At 39.2% G+C, this 26,930-nt stretch overlaps 1 long non-coding RNA gene across 1 annotated transcript; it reads right to left on the reverse strand.

Moving 5' to 3' along the window:
* Nucleotides 1-5,103: 5,103 nt before the first annotated feature.
* On the reverse strand, nt 5,104-8,035 carry LOC147629888 (uncharacterized). Its single transcript, XR_015267759.1, has 2 exons — nt 7,777-8,035; nt 5,104-5,330 (listed from the first exon to the last, which is right to left on the reverse strand). It is a non-coding gene; the product is annotated as an uncharacterized LOC147629888 (long non-coding RNA).
* Nucleotides 8,036-26,930: the final 18,895 nt, after the last annotated feature.

Raw genomic sequence — 26,930 nt, forward strand, 5'->3', positions numbered from 1 at the left:
GCAGTCATACATGAGGCATGTCTAACTACATTAGCAAAACAATGGCCGATATTGAAAGATCATGGCATGAGGTTGAGTTGTTGTGGTTTGGACTCTTGTTTATGCTACTTAAAGACTGAAGTCTTATTTAATTTACAGATCTTTTGTGATACTTACCTCTTATAGCCTATTTCCTCATGTGATGAGATACCTAGGTGATAACCCAAAGGTACAAAGGTGGATTATGACTCTTCAAGAGTTTGATATGGGTTTCATCAAAGAGGATAGTGTAAGAGCACACATGGCTAATATGCTCACTTATAGAGAAGTTCAGGTAAGACCCAAGTCTATCAAGGTATGGATGTTAAGAGATAGAGGTAAAGAGCAACAATGAAGCTAAATATTTTAGCATGTGCTTGGGTCTTGAAGAATGAAAAATAGGAGAAGTGAAAATGTTGATTATCAAAGGTGATGCCGTGCTCATCATAAGGCAAGTAGAGAACACTTGGAAGGTCAACAAAGATGGGATGAAAGGATGGTTGTTAAAGGTAAGAAAACTTCTTAACAATTTTCAAGCATTCCAAATATGGCATGTGTCCATGGATGACAACAAGAGAGCCCATGAATTGTTAGAGTGAGTATTTATCAAAGATGTGTATACTATAAAAGTCTAGGAGCCTTTGTAGCAAGGTGACAAACACTTCATGATGAGGAAGATCATGTTCTTCTTAGAGGTTTTGTAAAAAAGAACTTGGATGCTTCAAAGAGGAAAGCAATTGTCAAGAGATCCATGATGTATGTTTTGATTGGTGATTACCTTTATCACAAAGAGAAAAGCAAGAAAGAACTTGGATGCTTCAAAGAGGAAAGCAATTGTCAAGAGAGCCATGATATATGTTTTGATTGGTGACTACCTTTATCACAAAGGGGATGGTGGTGTATGCGAAGAGTTTTATGTTATGATGATGAGATTCATGATTGCTTAAAGGCTTGTCATGAGGAGGGATGTGGAGGCCATTATGGAGTTAACATCACAAAGAGGAAGGTGTTGACAACCAAGCTTATGTGGCTAAGCCTAAACCGAGATATAAATCATGTCAAGCATTCCAAAAAAGAGTGCCGATTCCAAAGCCTATGCATCATATCTTAAGTTATAAAGCTTTTGAAAAGTGGGGTATGGATGTTATAGGGCCTCTTCCACATACCAAGAACAAAGGATGTGAAATGTTGTTGTTGATACTGAGAAATGTCCTAGTGGTTCCTCTAATGAACATGATGTAAAAGGCATATCTACAAACACAAACTCAGTTTCACATGGCACATTACCACAATAAATAAAGTAGGATAACAACTCATGAACATACCGCTTTGCTGAGAAACAAAAAACTCCCTCTAGGTCTACCAAGTCTCCAATCCCAAAAAGAAATGGAGTAAGCCTAAATCCATCACCTCTCATGAGTGAGAATAAGATCATCCACGTAGAGAATAATTAAGGTGACCATACCACGTTTTCAAAGGGGATAAAAGTTTAGATCTACAAACTGATCTTTGAAAACCCTTTCTAAGAAAGAATCAATCTTCTGATTCTAAGCCCTAGGAGCCTGTTTAAGACTATACAAGGCCTTTCGTAACCTGTAAACCATACATTTTGATCCCAGAAACCTCAAAGCTTGGAGGTTGCTCAACATACACCTCCTCCTCTAAGTCACCATTTACAAACGAAGATTTCACATCTATTTGATATACCCACTACTGCGAAGAGACAAGGACAAGAACTGTCCGAATTATGTTCATCCTAGCTATCGGCACAAAAGTGTCCTCATAGTCGATGGCTAACCGCGCTGAGCATAGTGTGCTTATCCACTAGCCCATCGTACATATACTTGGTCTTGTAGACCCACTTGATAGCAATGATTGATTTTTTTAACGACCTCGAAATCAACTCCCAAGTGTTATTCTTCTACATGGCTTCAAGTTCCACTTGCATGGCTCTCATCCAAATCTCGTGGGAAAGACCTTTCTTAACTGAAGTAGGCTCTTTGTCCCGAATGATACAAGACATCAATACATAGTTCACCTATAAAAGCTCCTCTCATTGACTTTTATCACGGACTCCATGTAATCTTCAAGGTCCATTCTCTGTGGTTCAATCGGAGTAATACTCTGTAACACCTAACTCCCGAATGGTACCCAATATCCACTTTGATACCCGAACAGAACATGGAGCCTCCTGTTGTGTTGTGGCACGTCTCCAACCTTGGACTCGATCTCTATAACAAGTTGGCTAGTTGGAAAAATAGCCTGAGAATCATCCTCATACTCATCTAGTTTTCTAAGAAGTGGTGGCTTCTCAACAGTAGAAGCTAGGACATTCTCATCAAAGACAACATCATTACGCTCTAGGTCATATAACTTGTTGCCTTTGAAAAGAGACTTATATTTCACAAAAATAAGCTTTTAGGAAGCTTTCCCCCCCTGCTTCTTTGGTATGTAACCAAAGGCATCACTCCCTAAAAAAACACAAAAATGGAAGACATCTAGTTTCTTACCAAAATAAGCCTCAAATGAAGTTATCTTAAGTACTAAAGTCTTCAAAGATCGATTGAGGATATAAATAGCTGTAGCCAAAACCTCTCTCCAAAGTGGACGAGAAAACTCACGATCGTCCTCGCCATCTCCACCACAATCCTCTTCTTACGCTCAATTAATCCATTCTCTAAAGACGATCCTGTATTGGCCAACTCCCGCTTGATGCCATGGTCCGCACAAAACTGCACAAAAGCATTAGAAGAAAACTCCCCTCTTTACCATCTCGAATAGTCTTCACCTACAATCGAGACTCTTCTTCCACCATAACATGCCAATCCTTGAATCGAGCAAAGACTTGAGTCTTTCTATGAGAATATACACCCATGTGAACCTACTCTACAATCATTCACAAGTTGCATGAAGTACAAGGAACCTCCCAAAAATGGGATTTGCATAAGTCCACACAAGTCAGAGTGTACCAACTCTAATGGTTTCGAAGCCCTCCTTATAGCCTGCTTTGAAAAAGACTCCCTGTGCTACTTTCCACGAATACAAGTACTGCAATGTTCTTGCTTGCTACCATCATCTGGCAAGCCATCCACCATCTGGTCCCCAAAAGCCCGCCGCAACACATCCACATTCAAGTGGCCAAAACAAAAATGCCACAAATCATCAAGTATCAGTAAGAGGAGAGAGTGCTCAGAGTCTATAAATCCAATTCTCCACTCCGTCTTTCCAAACAACTTCGCTTGTAACTTTATCTCAAGTAATAACAAAATAATCATTAAAGTCTACATATACGCCAGTCTTGCAAACCTCATGCACAAGCAAAGGATAAAATCCAAGAGATGAAACATAAAGAACCCCTGAGAAATGCTTCCTCTCTACCATCGAGAATGATCTCAACCTACCCTCAAATTTGTCACCAATAAGGATGTGATCTGTTTGCCTTCAAAGATCTTATATCAACTCTCTGCCATCGAGAATGATCTCCAACCTACGCTCACTGTGAAACGAGATAGTAAATTTGTCACCAATAAAGATGTGACCTGTTTGCCTTCAAAGATCCTACAACAACTCTCCAAAAGAAATCATGTGACTGAAAACACGACTGTCAAGAATCCACTCCTTAGTATACCCAACGATGAGACCAACTACCTCCTTGCTCAACGAAGATGAACCTTCGATGTCCATAATCTCAAAGTACACCAAGCCAAAATTTTTGCAACTATAGTGAGAAATCAACACCTTTCTCGTACTCCATTGAGAACATTTCGTCCAATAATGACCCTTCTAACCACAATGGTTATAAGTCCACTCGCGCTTCAAAGCATCACGCTTTGAGTTAGGCGTCTTCTCAAAAGACTTTCCCTGTGAAGACTACTCTTTGCCCTTATTGTTGTTACGACCTTTCAATCATTGACCAATCAAAGCCTTGAAAACTCCACCCAATGAAGAATTCCAAAACTGCTCTTCTTAGTGTAAGACCATCGACATAAGCTCCTCCATGTAGTGGTGCTGAACCTCCTACATTGACCAAAGAAGAGCAATGAGGAGATAGATGAGACAACAAGGCGATGGCCATGTCCGCTGATGATATCTCCTTCCCAATCTAAAGTATCTCCTACTGAAGAGCTTGGAGTTAGTTGATGTGTTCTCGCATCATCAAAGACTTGCAAGATTCATTACTTGCACCTGCACTTCCAAGGAAATCCTCTTCATAGACAATACCCAATTGTACAAAGAAACCAAGTGCTACCAAATCCCTCCAGTCATTGAAAAAGATGAAAGAACACAAACAACCATTACCAAGATCTCACACCTATGCTTAAGCCTCTCAATCTTTCTAAGTGGATAGTGATAGCTCCTTCTCCTCCACCTTTGGGCCATGGGACTCCAACCACAATGAAATCAACCAAATCATAAAACTCCAAGACAAAGTCCATCATTATCTTCTAAATGACATAGTTATTACCTTCCAACTATCAATCCAACAAGAATGTCGAGAGAGTAAGAATCTTCACATGTTTCTTTGCCATCGCGAGAAAATTTACCGTCTCAAGGATAGTGATCTTAAGAAGGGAGCATGTGTGGGAAAAAAATATGAAGAGGCTACAATTAATTGCAAGGTGATTATCCAACAATGATATCACCTTCTCCCCACTTCTCCACGTCTCGTACAACCCAAAAGTCCTCCAATCGACACCAACGTTCTCATATTTCCTTACTGAATTAAAAAGCTTCATGCCACATGGGACTCTATTGTCATGTTACATAGAGAACAAAAAAATGAGAGAAACACTTAATAGAAATGAAGCACAAAAGCACTGAGAGAAACATTATATAAACTTTACTATATACATTGTTAAACAATACAATACTAGTGTCGGAGGAGGATGTATATATGCACCTTGGACTCCTATAAAGCCCACAAGCCAATAGCAACAAGAGAAGGACACAGTTGGACAATTACAAATCAACCATCTCTCTTAAATCTAGGAAATGTTTGGTGCTCAAATCTAGGAAAGATAAAAGAAGCACTTAACCAAGCTTATAAGCCATGATTAATGACAAATGAAGTTATACTCAAGTATATTAAAAAAAACTCTATCTATCATATTCAATATATAAGCTTTTAAACTAAACATTTACATTATCATCATGCTTGATTTGTCTTTAAGAAAATCTCTTTCTTGCTGTTCTTACATGCTAGGATATTGATTCTAAACCATTTTCACACCTTGGTATGTTCTAGATGCAAATCTCAAGTGGACTCTTACAATACCAAGCCCACAATGGGATTGAAAGCTTCAAGGTCCACACTGCCATTTGTTTTGTCAAAAAGACACATCAAATAGGAATAAATTAGCAAAATACAACTCCTTGTGGACCCATCATAGAAGATGAAGCGAGAAAGACCTTTTATCACCATCAATAAAAGGCTCCGCTAGAGAACATTGACTACCCTAGGATGCTACATGCCTCCTTTTAAGGTTTTCACTTTGTTGACACAACCTCCATCTCAGTACTAAGCAAAGCCCACAATGTTGAGGATTTAGAGTATGCAACCAAGAAGAATATGCACAAAATACACAGCAAGCCCAAACAAACCCCCTAAGAGTTTTGTGCCAATGAATTACGCAAACAGAATGAACTCACCTCAAAAGTTAACAAATAAAGCTTATCCTTACGCATGCAAACCGTACTGTAACAAGAGATTGGCGACCACTCACCATCCTACAGTATCTTTGCTTAATCTATTGCTCTCCGCATCAAGCCGGATCCCACCAATTTGGATTTGGGTGTGGTCTCAACAAAATTCATGGGACCATCCTAATATGCATGCCTACATGCTCCCCATCCTAAACCTTGCCAAGGCCTGAACGAAATTGTTTGTTGCCGTGGACAAAACAAGGTTTGACCAGGCTTTGGTAGGGATGGCTTTAGCCATCTTGGGAAACTCCACCTATAAGATTATAATCAATGGAGCTTTCGTCCTCTAGTAGACAATCTTACAAAGTAGACTTCCTCTGGAGAGCTCAGGTCAAGAAAGCATGGCACCTTTTTTAGTGGGAACAAGTTTACACACCCAAGAAGAAAGGTATGCTTGGGCATTACCAACTTGGCCATGCAAACAACGCTACTAAAGATCACAAAGAATTGTGACTAACAAACCTTAGGACATGAGCATCTCATTCAACAAGCTATATGCCTTTGGAGACAATGGCAGTCATACATAGCAGCACAAGATTATAACCATACGTAACACCACAAGATTGTAACCATTGGAGAATTCTCTGTTAAGGTGATTTCGCTAGCATGATAAGCAGTTTGCTCACAACACAAGAGGCAAGCTTATAGCTTCCTCCTATGTTGTATGAGAACAGAAACAATTTAACAACATCCTCGTATAGTGTCCAGTCTTAAAATACAGGTTGCAAGAATCAAGTACCCTTTAATAAATTGTATCGTTACATTAAGAAGATAGGCGGGGATCTCTAAGGCAAAAGAGCAAGATATTGATATCTCCAATGGACTTGAGTAGTCTAAATTTTATACCTTATCATAAGCAATTGGTTGTTTTGATCGGTAGTTGAGTACAAAACATATTCAAGATGTATGCTCATACTAATCATTAGATTTAGCATTCAAAAGGGCCTTTCTCGTGAGCCTTAAATAAAGAAGAGTTACTCTCACCAATGGACTTATTGTAATGTAAGTAAATAGTAGCATACCATTCATATAAATGTAGTTTTGAAGCACGTAGAGAGAGTAGAATGGTGGCTTGGTAAAACCTAAAGAGCTCTCTAAAGAACTGGATGGTGGCTTGGTGGCATGAGCTGTCATGCTGCCAATACATCCAGATTCCGCATGAAACCACATTATCCAACAAGCAAGGATGAGACAGACAATTCAAGTACTCCATGACCTAGACCTACTTCTGCCTGTTTTCCACCTCTTTGAAGGAGGCAGTGGACCTGACCAGGTACCAGTTGACCTAAACATTCAAGTCTCGGCAGCCAAAGTGCAGCCTACCATTGGCATTGCAAATGGCTTTCGGTCCTCATGAAACTGGCTGCTTTCTTAAACCATACCCCAGACGATGGTTTGAAAACAATCTTCCCGTACTCCACTGGTCTCCACTGCCTCCAAGTGGTATGATGGTGGCCGGTAATGTTTTGCCGCCCCAAATCCCTCTTCCGAACCCCTTCACAAGAGGCATGAGGGGGCATAGTCTGAGCTGCTAAGATCTCCTCAACCACAACATGGAGGGAAGGCCTTTCCACAATAGTTGCTCGACGACAACTTCCATCCAGTAACACACTAGGGATGTTCTAAGAGCTAGCTGTTCATGCCAAAACAGTCTTGGGAGGCTAGGTGTCACAGATCTGGGAGAGGAAGCCAGGCTTTTTTGCTGATAAGAGAGCTCTACGGCATACATGTTGGCTTTTCATAGAGATGTGACAGGCAAGACATCACACAATAGCAGCAAAGTACTGTCAATTGTGAGAAATGAGTGCAAGAGGATGAAATCCCACAAATTCTTGCCATCAGATCTCTTCTCTACTTCAATGCTACAAATGTAAAATACTGCATTTGAAAGGAAGTTAAAAAAATCCAAAACCTCCATGCCCCACAACTGCTCTCACACTTACAGGCACAAAATTTTAAAATTATGGCTTCCTCTCTCTCTCTCTCTCTCTCTCTCTCTCTCTCTCACACACACACACACATGCATACATACATAAGCTTGCAGAAAACCCATACCGTCGAACCTCAGTTAGCAGTTGGACTCTACATGGGCTATACGCCTTGCAGAAAGATAACGCATAAAAAATCTAGCATCATCGGTTCGACATTCTAAATCAGTAGACCACGAATGCTCAAAGCGTGGGCGCCTCAGGAGCCAGGATTAGCAGCTGGCATGAAACGCTTCCTCTTCATCGGGGCTGAGGAAACAGCCCCAGTCAAAGCGCAAGGATAAGCTCAAGTCATCACCGACGCCACACTCTCTGGTAGACGACAGGGTGTGATAACCCTAATGTTAGTGAAGTGTTTTCGCCTAATCTATATGTAGTGTCTCTTTCTCGCTCTTTTTTATTTTCTCCATTTAAAACAAAACAATAAAAACATTTTTTTAACTAATTCTTCTCTCTCCTTTTTTCTCTCTCTTCCTTCTCCTCTCTTTTTCCTCCCTTAAAAAAGCCTCATTTTTACTTTATCATTTAAAACAAAACAAAATACCTTTTCAAAAAACTTAAGTCTCTATCTCTCTAACTCTCTATCCCTAACTTTCAATCCCTCTCTCTCTCTCTCTCTCTCTCTCTAAACCTCTCTAACTCTATCTGTCATGTAACCTCTCTAACTCTCTCTAAATCTCTCTAACTCTATCTATCATGTAACTATATCTCTAACACACTCTCTCTCTGACTCTCCCTTCCTAGCTCTCTCTCTCATCTTTCTTACTCTCTTTAATTGGCCAACTTTCTCTCTCTAATATTCTCTCTCTCTAACTCACTCTCTTTACCTTTCTACAACTCACTGTCTAACTCTCTCTCTCCAACCCTCTTTCTTTCTCTTTCTAACCCTCCCTCTCTCACTCACTCTCTCTCTCTCTCTCTCTCTCTCTCTCTCTCTCTCTCTCTAAAATTCTCTAACCCTCTAACTCCCGAATAAGATATATATATATATATATATATATATATATATATATATATATATATATATATAGTAGTGTAGTATAGAAGAGTAGTAGTATAGTATAGTATCTCTCTCTCTCTCTCTCTCTCTCTCTCTCTCTCTCTCTCTCTCTCTCTCTCTCTCTCTAGCTCTCTATGTCAATTTCTCTCTAACTCTCTTATAACTCTCACTCTACTTCTCACTCTTACTCTCTCTCTCTCTCTCTCTCTCTCTCTCTCTCTCTCTCTCTACCTTTCTTTAACTCTCTCTCTACTTCTCACTCTTCCTCACTCTCTATAACTTTCTCTAACTCTCTCTCTCTTTTTACCTTTCTTTAACTCTCTCTCTACCTCGCTCTCTCTCTAACACTCTCTCTGTCTCTCTCTCTCTCTCTCTTTCTCTCTCTCTCTCTTACTATGTCTAGCTCTCTCTATTTCTCTCGAACTGGCCAACTCTCTCTCTCTCTCTCTCTCTCTCTCTCTCTCTCTCTCTCTCTCTCTCTCTAACCCTCTAACCCCCCCCCCCACACACACACACACATATAATAGTAGTATAGTAGTGTAGTTAGTATAGTATAGAAGAGTATTGTAGTTAGTGTAGTATAGAAGAGTAGTAGTATAGAAGAAGAGAAGAAAAGGGGATCTACCACGTGGGGCAACTAGGAGCCGCGTGGCAACTCTCAAATCAGATGTTATAGAAGAGTAGTAGTATTGTAGTTAGTATAGTATAGAAGAAGAGAAGAAAAGGGGATCTACCACGTGGGGCAACTAGGAGCCGCGCGGCAACTCTCAAATCAGATGTTATAGATTCACAGGTTTAATCAGGCTTCTTCACTCGAACTCACTCCAAAGGGTGAAGAGTGTGCGTTCTTCTTGGCAATTCAAAAAAGCTGTTTATAAACACGAGCATAAATTAATATGGACCTTATACATAAGATGCACCTTTGGAAAATGGTCACTTTACTAAGGTATTCTCACACTCGTTTACCTCTCATCCCCGTTGCTCTCCCGATGCTTTGCCTTCTTTTCCCTCCACCTCTTCCAAGGCTTCTAGTCATGCACCACACAGAGAGAGAGAGAAGAACTGTAAGAAAAATCACATGTTCTATCCCTTGAGCCAATTTCTCCATATTTTCAAAGATGAGGTGCTCATGACATAAACAGCTTCACAAACGATGGCATTCCATGCCATTGCTCCTTTCCTTCATGGACACTACATCACACATCGTGATTCCCTTGAGCAAAAGGGATACAGGTGTTATAACCCTGCTACACGTGAGTTGAGGGTAAGCAGGGATGTTGTTTTTGATGACATGAGCAGCTGGTATGCTGCTGAAAAAGAAGCTGTTGGGGCTGATGTGAGTGGAAACGTGGTTGCACAGAATGCAAGTCAGCAATCACAGTCTTTGAGTGGACCAGGAGAGTCCTCATCTAGTGGTTCAGTTGTTGATAGACCATTGAGTGGCAGGCTGCGTCATAATACCAGTCCTGCAAATGTGATTAGTACATCACATAAAGGCAAAGAGAAAGTGGTTGAGCCCTTTAGTATGCCTGACATTTCTGCAGGGCATTCTCATGTTGATAGAGAGTCTAGTGGCTCAGAGATGAGCCTTGATGAGGATCTTGGGATACCAGCTATGAGAACACCTGGTGTAAAGAAGGCTATGGAAGCCATGAATGCAAAGCTGCGAAGATTTGGGAGAGTGAAGAATCCTGTGCAGAGGTTTACCTATGATGGTTATGTGGCACATCACTATGCATACATGGCAAAAGTTGTACAGGTTGTAGAGCCCACATGCATTGATGAGGCTGTTGGAAATGTGTGTTGGGAGAAAGCTATGGATAAGGAGATGGATGCACTATATGGAAATGAGACTTGGGATTTAGTGCAATTGCCTGAAGGCAAGAAAGCCATTGGATGAAAGTGGGTGTACAAAGTAAAACATAATAGTGATGGAAGCATAAGCAGGTACAAGGCTAGATTGGTAGCCAAAGGATATGCGCAGACATATGGCATTGATTATGAGAAAACTTTAAGCCCAGTTACCAAGATGGCAACAGTGAGAGTTGTGATAGCAGTGGCTGCGCCAAAGCAATGGTCTTTACATCAGATAGAGGTGTATGGTTCTTGCATGGGGATTTGCAGGAAGAGGTGTATGGTTATGAGGATGTGAGTCACCCCGAGCATGTTTGTAGGTTGAAGAAAGCCTTGTATGGCTTAAAACAAGCACCAAGAGCATGGTCTGACAAGATTTCTGAATATCTTATCACTATTAGCTTTCATATAGCCAGTGCAGATTTCTCGCTGTATGTGAGACCACACAGTGATAGAGGGGTTGTGCTCGTTGTCATCTATATAGATGACCTAATCATTACGGGGGACCATGATGCAGAGATCTTTGATGTAAAGATCTTGCTTAGACAGAAGTTTGAGATGAAGAATCTGGGGGAGCTCAGATATTTCTTGGGCATTGAGGTGATTAGGTCACCACGTGGTATTGGATTACTGCAGAGATAGTATGGCTTGGACATGTTGTCCAAGTATGGTGTTGGATTACTGCAGAGATAATATGGCTTGGACATGTTGTCCAAGTATGGTATGACAGGCTGTAAGCCTATCTCAGTTCCATTGGATCAGAATGGCAAGTTGAGTGCAGATTCAAGAGAGATTTTGGAGGATCCTACTATGTACATGCGCATAGTAGGAAGCTTGATCTACATGATGATCACCAGGCCAGATTTGAGCTATGCTATTGGGTTGGTGAGTCAGTTTATGCAAGTTTCTCGAAAGCCAAATTTGGATGCATTGAGACGCATACTGAGGTATGTGAGGTCTACTTTGCATTGTGGACTATTTTATGAAACTGGGACAGAGATATGTGTACATGGGTACACAGATGCTGATTGGGCTGGTAGTATCTCAGATAGAAGATCTACTAGTGGCTTCATCTTTTCTTTGGGGAGTGCTGCTGTGACTTGGAGCAGCAAGAAGCAGCCTATGGTTGCTCTATCCAGTACACAGAGGCCGAGTACAGAGGTACTGCTATGGCAGCATGTGAGGTAGCTTGGTTGAGAAAGCTACTTGCAGATTTGGGTCTATCAGTGGATAGACAAGTTGTCATTTTCTGTGACAACATTAGCAATATACAGTTGGTTAGGAACCCAGTTTTTCATGCTCGCACGAAGCATATAGAGGTCCACTATCATTTTGTCAGAGAGAAGGTTTTGGCAGGAGACGTTGACCTTATTTATGTCAGCACACAGGATCAGGTCGCTGACATCTTCACCAAAGCATTGGGTACAGAGAAGCTCCGCAGATTCAGGGCTTCGCTTGGAGTACATGAGATGGAGTTGAGCTCGAGGGGGAGTGTTAAGATATTGAGCTCATCTAGTGAGGCGGTCGACACTGTGATGACCCGCCTAGGGGATAGGCCCCACACTTACACCACTGGCATGGTTGGTGAGATCATGGGTGATATACGACCAGTGGGATGACAGGCTGTGTGACAGCCATTCTAGAGACTGGCATAGTTATAGCACCAGCTCATTTAGTTGGGTTCACACTATAGAGAACCCTAGTATGTATTTGGTTGAGTACCTTTTCATATAGTGTGTACTCTTATCTTTGTATATGGTGTGTTGAGTGTTGTGTGAAGAAGAAGATTTTCAGCCTCTCACCTTGTGTGTTCTCTTTTAGGGTTTTGTGAGTGTGTGTGTGATTGCAAGAGCTCAAGCTCTCTTCCCCCATGCATCTTTTCAACTAGGACAGAAAGAGAGAGAAAGAAAGAAAGTATGTTATATTAATTGTGATATATATGTGTACATGTGTGTGGGTTCACATATTCAAGCTTTAAACTTAAGTCAATTAGGCTACAATATTGAGACTTATACTCATAGAGAAAGACTTGAGAGGTTGCTTGAAAGTGCAATGAAGGGAATCTTGGGAGGCTAGAACTCAATGGTTGGAGTCCTCATAGCTAGGCTCAATGGTTGGAGTCCACACAGGTTGCTCCTCAATGCCTAGAGTAGCCATAGGTTCATGAAGAAAGCGATGAAAGCTTGTACAAGAAGCTAATAGCTCTACCACCACAATGAGAAGACAGCTCAAGTGGTGAAGGTATTTGCCTACTAGGACCAAGAGGTCCTAGGTTCAAAACCCCCCTTGGTGCTTCCTCTGTCGACATTGCCTACTATGGGTGGATAATTAAGCACCTATGGGCAATGAAAAATCGGTAACTACAAGAGTATCTTGGGCCTAAGGCTAGGCCTAAGGCTAGTCAAAAAAGAAAGAAAGAAAAGAAGCTAATAGCTCCAAAGGTCAAGTGTATAATATGTTAACAAAAAGGTACAATAGCCTCTACCAAGTGACTTATGCCTCAACCCCAAATGTGTACATGTACTAGTGGAAAATAGTTTTGTTAGAGTTGCGCCTGATGTAGCATAACTTGAAACATCCAAGGCATGATCCACTATATCCATGTGTGTACACGGACATGATCTAAACTATGCACCAAATCCTCATGTGCAAATCCCTCTATGTGTTAATGATCCTCAAGGTAAGAATATGATCAATAGGATCATCATAAGCATCATTGTCAAGACTGGCAACGTATCCATACAACATGAGAGATAAGTGGAATCATCATCCAAAAAGTCACTAACCTTGGAATCTCCAAGGTCATTGAAGAAATCCTCATAGGTAGGGTCTATCTCCACCATCAACACTAGAGCTAAGAAAATGTCTAAAGTAAAAAGTAAAACTCTCTAGATCCGTATGTATAATAAGATCTCACCTCAGTAAAATGAACACTACCCTCAGATCTCACCTCAGTAAAATGAACACCACCCTTATGCTCAATGCCTGAACTAAGAGTAGTGGTATCATAAATGTCTAAAGTAAAAAGTAAAACTCTCTAGATCCGTATGTATAATAAGATCTCACCTCAGTAAAATGAACACTACCCTCAGATCTCACCTCAGTAAAATGAACACCACCCTTATGCTCAATGCCTGACTGCGCAAATATAAGCACTATACCCACATAAATGCTGCCACGTAAAGTATGAGAACTAAGAGTAGTGGTATCATAAATGTCTCCACATGTGAAAGCCCTAGAAGAATAGTGGTATCATGAATGTCTCCACATGTGAAAGCCCTAGAAGAATAGCCTGATATATCTAGCATACGAAACTCAGGCCTATGCTCATGTGTATGTCGTGACTCCACATGCGAAGTATCACTAGTCTTGTGTGTGCTAATGGATGCATTAATAATCGAATGCTAACCCATGAGATCATCTAATGCCAATCTATGATCCCTAGGAAGGTAGGTAGGCCTAGGTGTATGAACACTCATAATGGCCAATGCCATCCCTTCCCTTGAGATCATGCCCATATAATCTAACTCACACACATCATTATCACATGTATCAACTTCATGTGCATATATGTCCATGTCATCATGTGCACATATATCACTATCATCATTGTACGTGTGTGTAATACATCAATAGCATCATACACATATGTGTGCGATCATCATCATGTGAATGAGTATAAGATATATCATCATTATCTAGATCTATATTGATGTAATCTACACGATCAGGGACATAATCATGATGGCAGCTCAAGCGTGTGGGACACTCATACAAGTCACCAAAAGGAGACTCGTCCCATGCAAACAATGTTGAAACATCTGTATCGAGGTAACCAAGCAACGAGTCAATGAAGTCACCATATACAGACCATTTGGACCATATATCCTCCTTATCAAAATAATGCCTCAAATGACTAGGCAACAAACCTACAAGCTCGAACATCCAACAATGGCATGAGGATGTTGCCTCGTCATAGCATGAAGTCTGCAAATGAGGGTATAAAGTTCTAAGTCTCGAAGTACCAAACGTATGTGTGAAATTGACGAAAGATATGTGAACCATGACACAAAATGGCAATTCAAAATATCTATCGTAGAGCCATGAAGTTAGTGCATGAGCGACTCTCTTAAGATCGGGATGTAAAATGATAGCATAGTGATGTCAATGAAATGATGGTGTGAAACATGTCAGTCCAATGAAGGATAGCAGTAGTAAATCATGGTTGCATGTGAACAAAGTCCCCAAAGTGTGCGAATCAAACCCACAATGCACAAGGCATGTGAAAAAAACTAACAATGTAAAGGGAACACACCGCATGTGAGCGAGCCCAAACAATGTGCCAATGCGCATGAACAAGCCCACAATGCACCAAAGTGTGTGAACAAAGCCAACAATTCTCAAAGCGTATGAACAATGACTAGCAATGCACAAGTGCATGTGAACAAGCCCAATAACTCAAAAACCATGCTCTTTTATATGAATAAGCCCCAATGCAAGGCGATACCCAAATCACCTCGAAATTATTACAGGTGTGTATGAACATCCCCAAAAACATAAGGTATGTGAACCACTCTCACAAGACTAAAATAATAATGTATCCAAGAAGTATGGGTGGTTCTAGACAAAACAAAAGGATGTGTAGAGTTGAAAAGGGTAAAGAGAGTTTAAAGTGTGAAAAAGAAGGTGATGAAGTGTTGGGATGATCTCTGCGCTATGGTGTTCTTGTCTCACTATACCCTAGCAGGGCTACTAAATTGGCCATGGCTTCTTCGTCATTCACAATAGCAAGGTAAGCTACCTACTCTGTGCATAGGGACCCCGAAAACGCCGTGGAGCTGGTAAAGTAGGTGTTGGAAGGTTGGCGATTTTGAGTGTGTGATCTATGGCTAGAAGGTGCCTTGGATTATCCCATAAGTGGAAGCATGGGAAGTTGAAGAGCCATATATAGGCTAGAGTGTCATCTCCTCCGGTTGGTGTTTTGGAAGATAGATCACTGGGAGATGGGAGCCCGGTGGAGGGATGCTGCAGTGCCCATTGGGGGTGTTCATGGAGCTCGATGGTGATGCCTCTCCTATGTGTGTTAGTCTTTCGCTGCGCATTCTGACATGGTATCAGAGCCCGGGCATGTGTGGTCCTGGGCGGCTCAGGCGGCGTGTGTAATCCTGGACGACCCCCTCACGCCTTGGTGGCTTGCGGAGCTCGAATCGAGGGAGGGTGTTGGAAGGTTGGCGATTTTGAGCGTGTGATCTATGGCTAGAAGGTGCCTTCTTGGATTATCCCATAAGTGGAAGCATGGGAAGTTGAAGAGTCATATATAGGCTAGAGTGGCACCTTGTCATAGTCATCTCCTCCGGCCCGTGTTTTGGGAGGCAGCTCACTGGGAGATGGGAGCCCAGTGGAGGGATGATGCAGTGCCCATTGGGGGTGTTCATGGAGCTCGATGGTGATGCCTCTCCTATGTGCATTAGTCTTCTACTACGCATTCTGATAGTAGGGGGTGTCGCTACTAATCCTAAACATGCCACACACCGATAGACACTCTCCTCGACTTCGACCTGTAGATGCTCTCCTTAGGAACCCTCTTCAAGGGCCTTAAGATGAGCCAAACGTAAAAGCTTATGGAGCATCAACGCATGAGGAAGGGGCTAAAAGAACCGGTCCATGACTTGACATGGGAAAATGCTACCTTCAATTCCCTATATGTTTGTTTGATAGAGTGAAATCTTCCCCCCTTAATTGGAGTACACCAATTCCTCCCCCAGGTTTCCCAACAACATAGACCCTAGGAAGCTTAGACCAGAGTTCTTGACGGGAAATAGTCTGAACAAGGGGGGCACATATACGAGACCTTAGATCAGGTGTACATATGATATTCCAAAAACATGACCATTGGTCTAAACAGTAGTAGCCAACCATAACCCCTCAAAAAAGAAGCTACAAGATCATCATAACACTACTAGTGATGTATCTTTCCTAGAAATTCAATGTTGTATAAAGAATGTGTGGCTGATAATCTGTCATTCCTTGTTAAGGTAATGTTGATCCTCTTCTAGATTAATGCACCAAGGTGCAAATTAATCTTTGACCAAAATGATGTTCCAAGTTCCAAGTGATCTTAATCACCAACAGTTACAAAATTGCCACTTAACTACCTTATTTAATCAAAATTCCACTTAAAGGTGTTTAATTAGGTTATTGTTGTTATTGTTAACAAGTGTGTAGAACTTAATCAATAACTTGCTTGGTTGTTAACTGATTCAAGGCTAAGGTGTCATCAAGATTAGTACTAATTACATTGATTAGCATTAACCATTATTATAAATCACTTTCTTGATCTATAAATTATCTAATTATTTTTTATTTATCAAGTTTCACTAAGATTAATCACTAATCATAAGATTAATACTAATCTTTAGTGTTAGTCATTTTCTTGATCAAGAAACTATGCTAATGGCACTTAATCAACAAACTATTAGCATAATCTTGCACTATTGCATGAAGGTTCAATAATCTTGCTTTCTTGCATAAACTTTTAGTAATATCCATTATTTTCTTGAAGCTTGTAAAAGGAACGAGATTCTGCAAGAAATAACCAAGGTTTATAAAGATTTGATCAAGATCGCTCACTATCACCAAGATTTGATTTTGCATAATAATGTTTATAACTTTGAAAATACTACACCAAGATTCTTTAAATTTTACTCTCCACAATAAACTTTATCTAAATTTGCACAGCGAACTACCAACTGCATAGTAATCTGCATAAAATCCTCAACAAAACTGTAATCTTCAATCTGTACACTTTCTTGATGAAAAACTACACCAAATATTGTACAACAATCTTTGAATAATTTCTACAAAAGATCTGAAATTTGTACCACTTCCTTGATGAAAATTTCACCAAAAACTTCTACGAGACCTCAAATCTCTCCCTAAAAATGTATAGAATCCTAAGGATCTATGGAAGGATAGATAAGGACTAGTAGGTTTAGTGAAAGAACCCCTAATCTTGAAAGATTTCAAGATTTCAAAAAAAATAAGGAAATTTTCAAGAAACTCAAGAAATGCATAAATTCAAGAAACACTAATCAAGAAGATTATTAAGAAACTGTGTAGATTAGGATTTTTAAAAATGGTACTTAGTATAAACTCAAAAATAATTCAGCATTAATCCCATTGCTAATCCTCTTAAAACAAAGAAAATCTAAATCTAAAAATTTGTGTAAAACTTAATCTAAAAATTATTAAATCTTAATCACTCTCTAATTAAAATATCAAGATCAAAGCCAAGAGCTTTGATACCAATGCAATGAAGGGAATCTTGGGGGGATAGAACTCAATGGTTGGAGTCCTCACAACTAGACTCAATGGTGACTAGAGTCCACACAGGTTGCTCCTAAATGCCTAGAATAGCCATAAGTTCATGAAGAAATCCATGAAAGCTTGTATAAGAAACTAATAGCTCCAAGAAAGGTCAAGTGTATAATATGTCAAAAAGGTACGATAGTTGTCTATTAAGTGACTTATATAGCCACTTACCCTAAACTATGTCCACACTAGCCCATGCCCATGCCCAAAGCCTATGTGCCTCAACCCTAATGTGTACATGTGCTAGTGGAAAATAGCTTTGTTATAGAAAGTGACCCCTTTTATATTTGGTGGGTATATCTTGGATTTGTTAGCTCACACGCGAGACAATTCCTACTTACTCATGTAGCTGCTTACTAGCTCCATGGCATCATATTTCTTAACACCCCTGCTTGATGCCATATTCTTAGGCTTTGCAAGGTGGTCGGATGTGAGGTTTACAACTCTAATACCCCCCTTGGGTGCTTGATTTGCTACTCTCAAGTGGTAAGGTTTGATCACAACATGTCATCACCCCCACTTAGTGCCAACATAGCTACTTAAGGTGGTAAGGTGTGGTGGAAACAATAGAAATGAGTTGAGATAGGTGTCTACTGATATGGTGACTCCTTTTTACAACATGTAGGTTAAAAAATAGGTTTCGGTAGTGAGGTTTGTTGATGTAGCTCTTAGAAGAGTCTGTCGTGGGAATCTCCTCTTTGCTTGATGAAGATTCTATGTAGTTGGCTTCTTGGTTCTTGAATTTGTGTTCTTCTTCTTTGTATCCTAGCTTCTTACAGTGGTCACACTTTAGCTTGTGCTTGAGTCTGCATTCGCTTTGGTAATGTCCCATCCTTCCACATTGAAAGCATTTCTTGGTGAATTTGTTGAAGAGTGCAAGTTGTATAGTTGTACTTCCTTGCTTTAGGTCCTTTTTTTCTTCTTCAAGAAGATAGGAGGAACATCCTTTAAAAGTTAGTTTTGGCAAGTCTTTTAGTGTAGTCACCAATGCATTATCTCTTTTGGCGTGTTTTAAAAAAAATGGCTAATGTATCTTTATCTCCTATCTTGGCATCTATGCTATCTAGTTATGTCATTATTGTGCTAGTGACTCACTAAAATTCATTTCTAGCCCATCGAATTTAATTTTGAGATGAATTTCTTGATTTTTTGCTTTATCTCCAAACACCAAGTTTAAATCTTCCCACTCATCTTTGGCATTATCCTTGTGATCAATGTGGTAAAAATGAGATTAGGCCCCAAATGTAACCTAATGAGTGACAATGCTTGCTTAACTTTCTCTATCCACTCATCAATTTTGTTTATTAGGTGCATCTTAACCATCTTCCATAGTTTTTGTGCATTAAGAGGTATTTCATTTACCAAGTGTGAAACCCTTCCCCAATAAACTTCTCAACATGACTTGTTGTGTTCGTTACCATTTTGAGGCATTCTTACCTAGCTTTAACTTAGGTAGTGTCTTTACTACTTACAAATTTGGTGATACAAATGAGACATGTACAATGTAAGGGTGTAGGAGTGATTTGAAGTGTAAATGATGGTTCCCCAAATATAAACCAATGCAAATGAGTGAGTGATAAGCTCAATTTCTACTAATTACTACTAATTTATTATTAATTGATTGATTATATCTTAATTATACAGTGACAAATAGGACCAAAGATTGGAGCATCAAAGTGAGCTCATATGAGTGGATATTGATGGGGGTGATAGCTCTTAATGAACTATTGAGCCTCAAGTTGAGAAACTTGCTCAAATCTCCACAAAATAGATATAAAAATGTTGATAATTCTGATTTTTTTTTCTTCTTTCTTTCCCCCAAAAGCTCCAATAGCTAAGCCCTTTAAGAGGGATGCTCCTTAGGTAGATTATGAGCCTTCCCTAGGAGGTTTTGATCAACATTCAACCGGTTGAGGATAACTTTGGCTTGGAAAGGTGGCCATTGTTAGCACAAAATTTGTAGATCTATAGCAAAATTGGACAATTCCTTTGGTGAGGGGTTGTGTAATTATGGTATCTTAGCACTATTTTGGTAGTAATCTAGTGGTTTGTTATTTCCACATTGTGGTAATTACAGACAATTAGTTACTTTTCCCTTTCTCATCTCTCCATACAAATTGCAAACTATGCTAGTACTATGTTACTATTGTTAGATCTTTGCTTAACTATGTTAGTACTCTATTACTATTATGTTAGTATTGTCTTAGTACTATTTTAGTCTCATGTTAGTACTGTACCATTATAGTGTTAGTCTCATGTTAGTACTGTACCATTATAGTGTTAGTCTTATGTTAGTATCGTGTTGGTCTTTAATCCACAAGAACTTTAATCAATGAGTTTTTTTTGTAAAATATAACTTGAATTATAACTGATGATTTACAGAGATGTCCAAAAAGTAACAAAAAGACTCAAGACTGTTGTAAGATTCCTCCCTCCATCTTTTGAGATGTAAAGGTGTAAGAGCCTCCCTTTTTGTTCTTGTAATCATCCCCTCTCTGAAATAGAAAAAAGATCTTGTTTTACCCTATTTTGGCCTAGAGAGAGAAAATATCTAGAGAGAGATAATTCAAAATTGAGATACCTTTTTGGATACAAAAATTCTCATAATAGCTAAAATGAATTCCCCTAAATCAGAAGTTCAAAATGAACTTTCCAATGTGCATTAGGAATTAATTGAAAATGGTATAACAAGCATTGGGATGAGAGAAATCCAAAGAATAAAAGAAAATACCCAAAAATGAGTAAATGCTCACATAAGATGAAGAGTTGATTGAGTACAAGGTTTATTAGTTAAAAACTAAGGTATATTACTAAAAAAATGAGATATTTTAGAGAAATGATGTATTTTTTATACCTTGGTAAGGAGAGGGAGACTCTTGAGGTAGGCGCCTTTTTCACATGTGTGATTGGGTTTTTTAATTCAAAAAAATGTGATATTTTTATCTCTCCTCTCTCCTGGAGCAAACTAGATAAAAAAGGGAGCCAAACTGATCCAAATCTTGTCCAAATTGAGTCAAACTGAAGTTGGAAAATTCTAGAACCCACTTGGACTTGGTTAGTGCCCTCCCTCACCTATAAATAGACCCTCATTCATTTGTATTATCATCTTTGAGCTATACCATGCTATATTATCTTAAAATAATCATATTTCTATTATCCCTTAATTTTTCCTCTTCTCTTGGGAGCTTGGAGCTTCTCTCTCTCTCTCTCTCCAACAACTCTTGAAGTTTTCTCTTCTCCTCTTGGTGACCAATTGATTGGGGCTTCACTGCTTACTAAGAATCAAGCCAAACTTAAAGGTAAGATTAATTTTTATGGTTTTTTTTTTCAATTATCTCAATGACTTTCTTCTTCTCAACCCCTCTCAAGCTTGCAAAGCTTTCAAAATGATGGTTTTTATTCAAATCAAGCTTCCCCTAAGATTATTAATGTTTAATTAGAGTTTAGTTAATCTTTATGCTTATTTGTAATGCTTTCCTTAAGTAAATCTCTCTTAAAAAGAGTACTCATCTTTATGGCTAAATCTTTAGCAAAAGAATGTTTCTCATTGATAATCTCTTATTTCAAAACTAAACTCTAGGCTTGATGAGCTAAAGATTAAGAAATTGATATTTTCATGATTTTGTGTTAGTAAAAATAATGGTTATTTCTTTTTAGATTGTTTATGAGTAGATAAGAATTACTTTAACTCATTCTAAAGGAGAAAAGGATTATCCTAGCAAATTGGGAAAAGAGGAATGCTTAATTTAGCTTAATCAAAGGAGAATAATCATAATTATGCTTATAATTATGGTTAAAATTATGATATGAATACATAGTTTAAATTTAAGCTTAAAAGAAGAAATTCTATCATATTTTCATTACAAGCTTTTATTCTTTTAGAAAAAATGAGAATTATTAGTTATAGCAGCAAAGCTATGTAAATTTTTCAGAAAAAAATACATATCTTATTTTTATGCATAATGCTAAAAAAGGACTTCCCACCATATTCTAGGTTTAGAAATTGTAAGCAAAAAGAATGATACTTATCATATTCATGAAAGAATACTTTTTAGTATGTATGCATAATTATTTAATAAGAGAAAAGAGAAATTTTTGATAAATTTATTTTTATGCATAAGAATTTTGATGCAAAAAAGATGTGATGTGATGTGATGTGAACCTGGATAGATGTGAACGGATGAGATGTGATAAGATGTGATGTGGATGGATGTGATAAGATGTGATGTGGATTTGAATGGATGTAGACGGATGTGGATGAATGTGATGTGATGTGGATATATGTGTATAGATGTGATGAGATGTAATATGATGTGAATGGAGGAGAATGGATGAAGATGTGGATAGATGTGGATATATGTGTATAGATGTGATGAGATGTAATATGATGTGAATGGATGAAGGACGATGGGAATAGATATGAATGGGTGTGGATTAAGCAATGTGAATTGATGTAGAAGAATGTCAAACAACGAGAAATGATGTGGAACAATGTGAAAAGATGAGAGTTCGTTAGAAACTATATTTATGAAACCTGTTTTTAAAAGACTGTTTTATGTCAAGAATGCTCGGAAGTGTTGAAATATACAAGTGAATAGGATGTGTACGGGAACAAGACCTTAGCAAGAGGCTATAAAAGAGAATTTGTAAATGTGAGAGAAACTGTGAAAAGGTGAGAAGTATCTAATGGGAGAGAATAAAGGGTAGCATGAGGAGATTTAGGAGGTGTGGAGATATTCTGGGAAGAGGTGGAGAGAATCAAGCAAAAGAGGTGGAGTGAATCAAGGAGAAATCAGTGGGATTGGATGCTTGGATGTAAACTCTATAAATTGAGGCATTGGCCTGATGAGAATTTGCTAGTTTTTGATTATCCATGCCTACATTAAGATATCACTTAATTGCTCACTAATCACATCTTAATTATCATCTAATCTCTTTGTTAATGATGTTGATTCTAGCATTTGATCCACCATAGCTCATCACATTGCTGCAAATTTAACATGGTATCAGAGGCTAGCCTAGAATCCATCAAATTTATGAGCCCATTATCTTGCTAATTAGGATTAGTAGATGATTAAGAAATAATCATTTTTTAGTTGTTTTCAACAAGCTCTCTGTACCCTCGGCTAGTGGAGGGGCTTGATCTCCCTCCAAGAGTAACATTAGGGAAAAAGCTTCTAGGCAAGCATAGCCAGCCTCCCCACATTCAACTCATCAAATCGGTGCATCAAACCGCCACGCGCTGCACATTTTTGCAGGCGCCTATTTTCTGAGGGAAAAATGAGATTTCTTCTTCACCAGATGCAATGGCTCTAATTCCTCTTGGCCCTAGGGGTTTTCAAGGGTGCTCTACAAGTTGGTGAAGACAGATTTTGATTTGATCAAGTCTACAGTAAGATCCAAGCTCTTCATCAAATCTGCATGTGACTTGGGTAAAAAAAGATTAAGCATTTAATGTTTGGTCAAATCTTGTGTTTTTTGGCTTAATTTTCTACTAGACTAATTGCTATTTATGGCCTTGAAAGGATTTGAGCTCATTTGAACTCTAAGGCCTCAGATCTGGACTCCCCGCATACTGTATTTTTTGCACACAAAACAGAGAATTAATTTGCTAATCAGTTAATCAACACTAATCACTATATTTTGGTACAATTGAGGATTCAAATTAACCATTGGGTATCTGATAAAAATCCCTATAGCTTCAGATTGCAATTCGGAGATGGTTTGATACTCCAACCATTCCGTACAGATTTGTTACCTTGGTTTAATGTAATTTCTGGTAAAATTATGCTGATAAATATGTTGTAATCATCACCTAAACACCAGATTGAGTTGTAAAAGGGTGGAGATTGCCCTTGAATCTTGAAATTGGATCAAGAGGTAAGACCCCCTTTGCATCATCATAAGTACGGCACAAGAGATAGCCAAATTTAATGGGGAGCCATTTTAAACGTGGCAGACAAAAACCATATATTTGCTCATGGGGAAAAATCTGTGGGGCTAGTTGAGGGAAGAGATAAATGCCCACAGGTGAGGGAAAAATGAGTGGAAGAGCAGGAATGAAAAAGCATTGGGACTTATTGCACTCAGTTCAAATGTTGAAATCATTCATCACATCACAGGGATGCATGGGATGAACTCAATAAATTATTTGGCACACAAGCAAAAAATTCAAAGATAAATCTGTTAATGCAATTCTACAAATTAGATATGAAGGAAAGTGAACCTTTAATCACACACTTGAACAAATATAAAAGCATTAAGCAACAACTGGCAGCTATTGGCAAAAAGGTAGAAGATGATGAGGCACTAGCAGTGCTTCTGAAGAGTATGGACAAAGGTGAATATGAAAACATTGTAGCAACACTAAAGAATGTACCTGAATTGAAGCTACACGAGATAGAAGGAGCTCTACTAAAGCAAGAGACCAGAGGCAAAGAGAAGAAATGGTTGGACTCAACAGCAGGAGAAGAAAAATCATTCTTCACCCGAGGATGATTCTCTCGAGGACAAGGACGAGGAAGAGGCAGAGTAGGAGGAAGGACCTTCACTTGCCACAACTGTGGAAAGCCAGGACACATGGCAAGATAGTGCTACAGCAAACCCAGTGGGGAGAAGGAACGACATCGGCAAACTTCATGGAGGCTCCTAAGGAAGTGGAGTCACATCATCTTTTCTGAGAGAGAGAGAGAGAGAGAGAGAGAGAGAGAGAAACCCCACAACCCAATGTAACCTGCCCCAACAGAGTAAAACCACCTCTGAGCCACCGATGATGTAGGCCATGTGGTAGATGTATGTGTGAACACTTTAGTCAAGGTCATGGGCACTTGTAGTTAACTGATAGCTTAATGTAGGAATGGATAATAAAAAACCAGCAAATTCTCATTAGGCCAATGCTTCAATTTATAGAGTTTACATCCAAGCATCCAATCCCACTGATTTCTCCTTGATTCACTCCACCTCTTTTGCTTGATTTTATCCACCTCTTCCTAGAATATATCCACACCTCCTAAATCTCCTCATGCTACCCTTTATTCTCTCCCAGTAGATACTTCTCACCTTTTTATAGTTTTTCTCACATTTACAAATTCTCTTTTATAGCCTCTTGCCAAGGGCTTGTTCCCGCACACACCCTATTCACTTGTATATTTCAACACCTCCCCTCAAGTGAATACTCCTAGCACACTTGGACCCTATACCAAGTTTCCCTCTTACTTGATAGTCCGTGACCAATGCCTCAAGTCCCTAAACTCATAGTCCTTGACACACACTCTCTCTCTATGTGTCCAAGGCGAGGGAAGTTTTTTCGGGTTTGATTTTGGAAGAACCGAGGGATTAGTCTCTTGTCCGGATAATGTGTGAGGCCCCGAGTGGGAGACTCTGCCATGTGCAAGAAGTGCTAGTTTCATTGCTAGCATCCCTGAATTTGATGCACAGTGGTGGGGGCAGGGATCTTTCGGCTGGTATCAGAGCAATTTGACTAAAGTGGATCAACCGAGAAGCAAGAAATGTCAAAAATTTATGACGTACGAGTAAAAGATTGTAATTGTGTGATGAAATTCATACAAATTGATATTCAGAATGAAGATTCATAAATTGGAAAATTGGGCCTTTAGAAGGAAGTACCGCAATTGTGTAGAATCCCCGACTTGCTTAAGGCCTAGATATGATGGTATTTACCTTTTAGTTCCAAGGACGTGATTACCCGTATATACCGTGGGTATAACTGCAGCTCTTTACTGTCAATATATACAAGTAAATCTAAGACCTTGAAATTATAAGCAAAAATGCTATCCAGATAATGAATTCGAATGTTGGTTGATATGATTTTAGAATTTTGGTTGAGAATTGATGAATTGATTTGGATTCTGATTGAAAGATGATGATTTTTGAATTCTGGTTGAAAGAAGATAAGTTGAATAAAGCCACAATGAGGATGAATGGGGAGAATCCCAGTGATGTTGTTAGTAACTGGAAGACGATTATGACTTTCAGGCAGATCACTATGAGATTAGTGGATTGTGCTGACAGATTGTTGTTGTTTGACCTTTGACCTAGTGGATCTAATTAAGGAATGACAAATTGAGAACCTGCATATAACTGAAATTCCCGTGGGGAATGTTCAGATGGAATTTCCATTCTGATGGACCATTATTGTGTTAAGAATATGAATGAATTATTCTCTAGTAATGAGTTCTGTATGTTCTTCTTGTAGAAGGGATCTTATCCCAGGATTTTGTAGGAGGCTGACCAAACTATAAAGAACCCTAGAATCAGTTGGATCTAAAGTCGGATTTGAATAATAAATAAAGTGGTCTTTTCACCTGAGCGTCTTGGTTAATTTGGAAAAAAGGGACTTAACAAGAATTTTTTTATTGATAGGATCATGGATCGAGGTCGTGGTGGTGGGAATGTTAACCCCCAACTCGATGAGGAAGAGCTCGACCCAGATGTTCGTAAAACTCTTCATAGATCGCAGCCTAGACCTTTCAAGGGTGAAGGGGAAAACTTGGGCAAGGCTGTGGAGAAGTGGATCGAAGCAATGGAAGAATACTTTGATGATGTCACCGGATACAAGGAGAAGAGTAAAATAGCTCTTGCAAGGCTGAAGATAGTAGAAACAACCAAATTGGCATGGAGAAACCACTACGAGACAAACCATCTAGATCAGAACACCCAGACATGGAATGATCTCAAGATTTACCTAAGGAAGAGATTCTGTCCTCCTGGCTTTTTGGAAACCAAGATGAATGAATTCTTAGAGTTGACCCAAGGGAGCAGAACTATTGAAGAATATCACCAGGCGTTTGCTCTCCTCCTCAAATACTCGCTACCACTGGATGAAGAACAGTTGATGGTGGCTAGGTTCATTCCGAGAATGAACGAACCTTTAAATACCCTGGTGAAGAATGCCAAGCCAGTCTCTATGGCTGTTAATTAGTTGAAAAAACTCTCATAGTAGTCCAAAATTATTGGTAAAAAGCCAACAAAGTATA

This window comes from Cibotium barometz, chromosome 17, assembly GCF_041138505.1.
Source record: "Cibotium barometz isolate CiBa-2024 chromosome 17, ASM4113850v1, whole genome shotgun sequence".
NCBI lineage: Eukaryota > Viridiplantae > Streptophyta > Polypodiopsida > Cyatheales > Cibotiaceae > Cibotium > Cibotium barometz.